The sequence below is a fragment of the Rousettus aegyptiacus genome, unplaced genomic scaffold, assembly GCF_014176215.1.
Source record: "Rousettus aegyptiacus isolate mRouAeg1 unplaced genomic scaffold, mRouAeg1.p scaffold_m13_p_3, whole genome shotgun sequence".
NCBI classification, from domain to species: domain Eukaryota; kingdom Metazoa; phylum Chordata; class Mammalia; order Chiroptera; family Pteropodidae; genus Rousettus; species Rousettus aegyptiacus.
The window spans coordinates 128,408,957-128,417,784 of NW_023416306.1; positions in this window are offsets into that span (position 1 = coordinate 128,408,957).

An 8,828-nucleotide genomic window follows, 5' to 3' on the forward strand; every position below is an offset into this window, starting at 1 on the left:
TGGTTTTATTTATGTTAGTTTGAGAGGGTCTTTGTCCCTTGTGAGCAAATGATCTCTGACATCTTCGCCCAGATAAGCATGGCCTTAGGGCACTGGCCCCAGGCTGGCTCACAATGTGCCAGATGTCTGGGTTTAGCCCAGCAGAGAGCCAGGTGTCTGTGTGCTGCAGCATAGGAAGCTGTGGCCTTTTTAAAATGGAAACTATATGAAAAAGAAGAAGCTATTAAGGCAACAAAAGCAAAATAAACAAGTGAGACGACATCAGTTTAAAAATATTTTTCATAGCAAAGAAAACCATCAATGACATTAAAAGGCAACCTACTGAATACAAGAAAATATTTGCAAATTATATAGCTGATAAGGGGTTAATATTTAAAATATGTAAAAAAAAAAAAAACTCGCACAACTCAATAGCAAAACAACCAAACAATTCAATTTAAATATGCTCCGAGGATCTGAATAGACATTTTCCAAAGAGGACATACAGATGGCCAACAAGTATACAGAGAGGTGCTCAACATCAGTAATCATCAGGGAAACAAAAATTAAAACCACAGGGAGTTATCACCTCATACCTGTTAGAACTGGTATTATAAAAAAGACAAGAAATAACAAATGTTGATGAGGATGTGGAGGAAAGAGAACTCTTGTGCACTGTTGGTGGGAACATAAATTGGTGTGGCCACTATGGAAACAGTATGATGTTTCCTTAAAGAGTTAAAAATTGAACTACCATATAATTTAGCAATTCCGTTTCTGGGTATTTATCCAAAGAGACAAAAACACTAACTTGATGCACCCATGTTTATTACAGCATTATTTACAATAGCCAAGATGTAGAAGCAACCTAAGTATCTATTGATAGATGAATGAATAAAGAAATTATATGTATACACACACACTGGAATACTATTCAGCCATAAAAAAAGAGAAGAAAATCTTGCCATGTGTGACAACATAGATGTACTTTGAGAGCATTATGCTTAGTGAAATAAGTCAGACAGAGAAAGACAAATTACTATATGATCTCACTTATTTGTGGAATCTGAAACAAACACACCAAGTTCATGGCTACAGAGAAAAGACGTGATTGCAGGAGGCCAGCTGGCAGGGAAGGGAGTTGGGGGAGGCAAGATGGGTGAAGGGGATTAAAAAATACAAATTTCCAGTTATGAAATAAATTATAGGGATGTAACGTACAGGATGATGGCTATAGTTTATAATATATTGTATATTTGAAAGTCACTAAGAGACTAAATCTTAAAAGCTTTCGACACAAGAAAAAACTATTTAACTACGTATGGATGTTAACTAGAGTAATTGTGATAGTTTCACAAAATATACGGATATTGAATCATTACGTTGTACACCTAAAACTAATATAATGTTATGTATCTAAATTCAAAAAGTAAAATAAATTGTAAAAGCTACTGAAGAGCTAACCCAGTATAAACACAACCGGTGTAAAGAAGCAGCTGATCCAGTGTCAACAATGTTACCATGTGTCAAAAACATTTAATAACCACTCAGTCAAAACCCAAATCAACATTTTTAGAAGATATCATTCTTGTCCAGGCCATGTGCCTTGCCTTCTGCCTCGGTTTCCCTGAATTACACTCTACTCTGCCGGTAGTAACAAAGTTGGGCATTGGACTTTGGCAGCAGCCTTGAGGCTCCATTGGGTCCATGCTCACTCACTTCTTATGTGAACTCACTCCCCAGCTGCAAGCTGGTGTCTACCATTCATTCATTCTTTTATTTAACAGATTATTATCTAACATCTACTAGATGGTAGCTAAAAACTGAGGATACAGGGGAGAAATAAACCAAATCTGTACTCTTAAGAACTCTGAAAGGCAGAAGAAACCTATCTTTTAATGAATAATCACAACACTGTGTGACAAATGCAGCTTTAAAAATGTGATCAAGATGGAGAGCTAACACAGACATGGGAGTGACCAACACGTTGGGGAAGATGACAGGAAAGGCTTTCTAGAGAAATTTGGCTTTTAAAAACTCCGTAGGGGTTCGTCAGGCAAATAGGGTGATGTTAGAGGAGGAGAAAGAAGAATATTTGAGGAAGCAGGAATAGAGCATCACCAAGGACCACAATCCTTCAACTTCTGCCCTTGACCCTCAGGATCATCTGCCACCCAGGCTCCTGTGGCCACCATGCTCCGCTTGCAAAAATGGGTCCCCCGGACAGCATTAGAATTGGCCACGGCTTCTGCTGCAGCAGACTCAGTGTATCTTGGCCAAGTTTATAGAGGCCTGCAGTCCCTGCCACCTGGCGTCTTTCTCTTTTTCCTCTTCTGGTCCTTTGTTTGAGATCCCAACTGGTGCTGTATCCAAACGTTCCTGAGTTATAACCCTGAGGATTCAGTAAATGAATGTTTTGTGTATGAAGGTGGGGCTAGGAAGTAAACTAGGACCTAGAGGGTAAGATTTCAATGGGTAGCAGAGAGAAAAACTCAGGGAGGAGGTGAAGAGAATAGGAGCCTGCCCTTGGTCCTATGAGGGAGTGGCATATTCCTCACTGGACAGAATGAGGAGAAATCTGAGAGAAGTATTTTTATATCGGAAAAGACACTATTTCAAACAGAAATTAACTGGGCAATCTGTCACACGTGGGCACCAAGGGGACAGTGTATCCAAACAATCCTGAGGGTGAGAACTTGTCCCACCGTGGGTCTGAGTTGAGTGACATTCTAAAGCTCCAACTTGTCCTAAGTGAACCAATGTGCAGAACTAACGAGGTCATCAATTTTTCTTCCAGCTAATGAACTCGTCAGAAAGGGTGTGATTCAGGAAGATGATGAGATGAGCAACCAAATCTGATTAAATAGTTTCATCTTCATCAAAGAATCAGACACAGCACTGAAGCCCCATTATTCACTGGAAGGGGATAATTACAAGAGGGGCCTGCCATCAGGGCCACCCCTTCTCTCACCCAATCGGCTCTACTCCCTTGGGTGCAGGGAGTGTGTAGGACTTGAGAACGAGCATTCATTTAATTCAACAACTATTGTGAGATCTATGCTAGGTGTGGACCAAGAATAAAGGACAGAGACAAATAAGATCTTGTCCTTGGCTTTAAGTAGTCCATGCTCAGTCTGGTGGAACAACTACTAACTGAAATTGCTATGAAAGATGCTCGCCCAGCACTTCAAATTAAGTACTGTGGGGATACGGGGCAGTAAGAGAGGAGAGGGAACCAGGAAGTCTTCTCATAGGTGGTTGCCCTTGAGCTGGGCTTCAAAGATGAGCAGAATTTCATTGTGGAAGAAAGAAGGGAACTAGAAGGACATACTAGGTAGAGGGATGAGCTTCAATAAAGATACAGTGGTATGGTAGAGAAATAGTTTCTTACCCAGCTTCGTGAATGGCAAGCCATCTAAGGCCATTTATATGGGTTTAAAAAGAAAATAATTATTTACTTCAAATAATACAAATTAGACCAGTCATTCTCAGACATTTTGGTGTTGTGGTCTTCTTGGATAGCTTTCACAAGAGCTTTTCCAGCCATGTTCTCCAAATCGTCATTTACTTAGTTCCTTTAAAAATTTGTATTAATAAAAATTTTATTTTGAAGATTTTTATGATTATGTTCTCCCATGTGAGATGTTCTGAAATTATATGACCACAGGTTGGCCCATTAACTTTAAATTGGATTTTACATGAGTTTTGTAACCAAAGAATAGTAACAGGACTTTTCATACAACTCTGGTCAAAACATAGAGCTGGATTATTCATTTTATGATGTGATCCATGGTTGTACTTGCAAATAAATGTACTCATATAGTGAATTAGTTCAGGAGAAGCTAAGCTGCTAAAGTAAAGAGACTTGAAGATCCAGGAACCATAAGAATGTAGTTTATCTTTTTCATGCAATAGTACTGAGGTGGCATCCCTGTTCAGAACGACCATTCAAGAATTCAGGTTCCCTCCAAGTTATCACTTTCCCATCTTTAGGGCACTGTCATCATCTGCACAATTGAAGCTACTATGAGTTGCTACTATGTCCCCATTCGAGGGGAAGGGGAAAGGAAATGTGAAGAACATAAGGCTCTAGAGCAAAAGTAACAAACATTATAACAACTCACATTCCATTAGCAAACAGCCGCATGGCCACACTTAATGTTCCAGAAGGCTGGGCAGCTATGAGCAACTGGCAGCCAACTCAATAAGGAGGAAGGGCAGAATGGGGTTTGGAGGACAGCTAGCAGTGCTCACCATCGTCCATACCTCTGATCTCCGATATCTGTGTGCACCCTCTTGCTCCCACATACCACTCCTCTAGAGTTAGGAGGAAGATTACACCAGCTCTCTTTAAGTCCAGGATCTCTGCAAGATGCACAGTCCTCTCAGAATCAGATCTGATTTCTCAAGCTCTGGCAACCTATAAACTAAAATACATGTTACCTGCCCCACCTCCCATATACAGTGGTAGAGCAGAATCAGGACAACAATGGTATGTAAAACAGAGCAGTCATTGGCTAACAGCAATAATTAAATCCTACTGGGAAAAATGAAAAGCCCTCCTTCTCGGAGGAAATTCTCCAGGTGAGATCCTAGATACATTCACCAAGAGAAACTTACTTATCTTTCTATATGGCCTCTGGCTTCATACTTTAAAAAGTCCCTCCTTGTCCTTCATCATCCATAGCCACATCTGATGTGGGTGTTGGAATATCTCCTTATTGGTGGCTGAACACCTTTCACAGCTACTCCCCGTTGGTTCAGATTTCAGAGCCTAAGGCTCGCTGAAAGCTGGAACCATCACATGCTTTTATAGGTGAGGATCAAGGTTTCTTTGACAATACTCAAAATTTAGTAAGCTAACTTGCTTCTAGTTAATTTCATGTTCCATTGGCCAACCCGAGGGTTATTTTAGACATAGTTTTTGAGTCTGCTTGACTTCTCCTCCCTCCATCCCTCTCTCCCTCTCTTTCTCTCTGTCTTTCTCTCTCTCTCTCTCTCTCTCTCTCTCGCATGCTCTTCTGTGTCTCTCTCTGTAAGTAGTGACTAGTCTGGAGCCAACTGAATCAAAGTGCATAGGTGAGAAGGCAGCACTTTTAGTTTTATCTTTGCCAAAGTCTGAGAACTACAGATTTATCTCCTGCTATTTAGAGTACAAAAGTAGCTATTTTCCGACTTGCGAGGCTTCAAATTTCTGGTCATTATCTATTCTCTTTCATCTCTGCTTACACCCTTGCTTAAAATCATCTTTCTTGTTATATCTTGCTAAAAGCAAAGATAATACACATTAACATTCTGGCTCTTTCCAACCTATTTCTCCTGAGCTATAGTGTTGATTGTTACATAGTCTGCCTTCAGATTATAATGAGAGACTGTGTTGCCAAATATATAATTACCGTCGTGTGCCCCAGGTAGAAAAATGGCCCATACCCATCCAGCTCACATTCTACTGGCAAGAAAAATGTTACATGACCAAACCTAACTGCAAGTGAGGCTGGGAAATGTAGTGTAGCTAAGACTGACTATAATTGTTATACCATGGAAGAAGGGGAGAATGGATTTAGATGGACAGCTGACAGTTTCCGTAACACTGCCTAAGATTGTAAAGGTGTAATTTGTGGATTATTTTGTATGATAATTTTTTACTAAGCTCTAGGAAATCTATAATAGACTTTAAACCTCTGACTTGCCACTGTAACCTTAATTCGGCAGCATGCAGTAACCACTGAATGAATGGCAACTGATTAGAAAGAAGTTATAATTTAAAAGTTATAATTTAAATTATAATGAACAAATAAATCTGTGTCTTCGGAAAAATATTTACTCCATCAGAAAAAATATTCCTATGGAATCCAGGAAAACTTCTGTAGAACTCCAAGCTTCCTCTGAACACAGTTTGAACTCCTCATAACTATTGGCAAGACAGAGTTGAAGGCTTATTAAGCATTTACCCTGTGATTTAGATTCATGAGCAAATCTCCACTTCCTCAAATAGAACAGAGCTAGCATCTTTTCAGCTGCGAATTAGGAGAGTTAAAAGCTCTGATGGAAGTAGAGTATTTTGGTATCTACAACCAAGTACGCCACCTCTGCCTCCCTTCTCCTATAAAATGTTTTCTAACTGCCCTAGCATGGCAGGCAAGTTTCTTTATAACGGACCTCAGCCTAACTTCCCATCTCAGCTCCAACTCTTCTTTCTCCCATGCTCTCTGGACCACTCGCTAAAATTTTCTGAGCATACTATACCTTTTCATACCCTTATACCTGTGGAGGCGCTGTTTTTTCCTCCGTTTTCTTAAATGCCTTTCTCCTTTATTTCTGCCTATTTTAACTCTTCCCTTCCTAACAGTTACTATGTTCATCCAATCTTTCCTGATCCTTCTAATCACATGTGCTTTATTCCTCCAAAGCTCCTCGCTTTACATTCCTTCTTATAACATCTGCTTGCTTCCTTAATGAACTCCACTACTAGACTTTCAATTCTTTCTGAGGTAGGGACTGAGTCTTAGTCACCTCTTTATTCCTTCCATGTCTAGCCTAGTATCCTGAGCACCTAGTAGTAGGTGCTCCAAAAAAATGTCTTGAGTTAACTCTCTAGTTGGAAGACTTGAGACACTATATGTTAAAATTCAATTCTCTTTTAAGGAAGAGAAAGTATTTCCTTAAATGCCTATATGGTCAGCAACTCTGTTGTACGTTTGTGGTATAATTTCAGACTTAGCAGCAAGACATTGCATCCAAACTGAAATGTATTTAACTATTTATTAACAAATATTCTTTAAACAGCTCCCCTAACAGGTACTAGAAATTCAATATTGAACGAGACAGTCTGGACCCTTTCCCTTGAGGAGCTTATGGTGTAGCCTGTTAGAGAGCCCTCAAATCTATTACCAAGCACAGCCACTAACTGAGAGCCCATTATGTATAGTCGTCATGCCATTGGGGGTTGTGCTTTTGATGGGCATATAAGAAGGGAGCGTCCAGAGTAGGGTCACACTCAGAGTCAGTATCAGTTGAGGGCACAAGATATATATTTAAAAAAAAACTAATAAGCACCATATGCTCCTTACCAACCAGGAAGTCAGTTGGTGAGGGTCTTCGGAGACAGGATTGCTTGCTAAGAGCAGGTAAGTCTGAAAGAACTTATGGTAGTGGAAGGACTTGTTTTGCGCCTTAGCAAATGGCCAGGGCTTGGCTACATGGAGAAGAGGAAGTACGTGGGCATTCTAGGAAGTGAGAGAAGAATATACAGTGAGTTTAAGAAAAACAAATCAACTTTATAGTAGCAAAGCATTTGCCCATCCTTTTTATATTAATTTAGCACTCACAAAGTGCAAAGTACTGGTGTGGTGCTGGGAAGTCATCACAGAGGTATATGGTGTGGCCCTTGCTCCAGAGGAGTTACAGTCTAGAAATGTGCAAAAAGAACCAGCAATCAAGGCAGTGTTTCATCTCTTATTTTCCTCTTTGACTTAAACAAGGGTAGAGAGTGTTGCCTCCAGGAGACCACAGTTAAGAAGCATTTTTGCTTCCTGGTAATGGAGGAGGATACTGAAAAGGCTCGTGGTACCCAGTTGATTTTTTCATCCCCCTAACCAGCTAACACCTTGGTAGATAATAAATGGCGATGTTTAATAGAGACTGGGGATCTAGCTGAATAATCAGAGGCTGGCAAGGTGGATGGAGACCCCAAATTTTCCTCTCCCCACTCCTCACTCCCTAGAATTACCATCTCTTCCCTTCCTTCCTTTTCAAATGACTCTTTTTCCATTTCCCTTTTCTGCTTAACTGTGACTCACAGAACAGGAAAAGAACAGAGGTACTCTAGGGGCATTTCTTAGGGCAATGCCATAACGGATAATAAAATGTCAGATGAAATAATGAGTCACCTTAGAACTTTGAGAAGAAAATGTCATCCACGCCTCAGTAAGATGGGAACTTTAATGTATATACAAAAATATGTCCCCTCACTTTCTGTCTTCTCTCTTATTTTTTCTGCCTCTGCCTGGGCAGAGCCAATTGTTTGCCTGAGATAGGAACCTATAAAGCGCTAAAAATTTTCCGTGGCTCTTTCTTTTCCTACTAAGATATAGTTGGTTATTCAGCAAGGAATCCACTGTGGTTCTAACTTTTGATCAGAATTATTCCAGAATAATACACATTCTCACAAATGACCTTCTCTATCTTGAAGACATCGTTTTCTTGATAAGCCCCTTGACTCTCTTTTTGCAAGTCTGGCAGCATAGTTTATTGGCTTTATAATATGAAGCTCTCACCATTAGGGACTGAGCTAAGATCACCAAACTATTTCCCATACATCCGTTAGTTGAGCTTTGAATCACAAAACTAGAAGGCCCAGCATGATATCTCCTCTGAAATGAGCAATCCCTTAATTAAACAGAAGTAAATAGAGGTTATAAACTGTTCCTTAATTACATAGATATAAAATGCCCAATCACTCTGCTTTCCACACACATCAATTTTGTATCATCTCATTTTCCTGTTTGCCCAGTGGAGATGGAAATTCTGAGGCTCTGTGTTGGTTAAAATCTCCTGAGTGTGCCTACTAGCCTAGGTGTTCAATCATGAATATTTACTGACTGCTTTAGAGAAATCTGTAGCCAGTGTCTACTCTTCCTTCCTTTAGCATCTGTGGACTTATGGATTACTGCAAGCCTGACATTCCTGGGCCATCAAAGAGAAGCACAGTCCTGCCTTTGCCCAACAATGCATCTTGACTCCTGCCTTGGGAAAAACATACCTGAGGCATGAGATGAGGGGACGTGGAATGGGAAGGGCATCAACATAAAAACTGAGCCATCTGTGCTAGGCGGCACTGGGTGACCCTC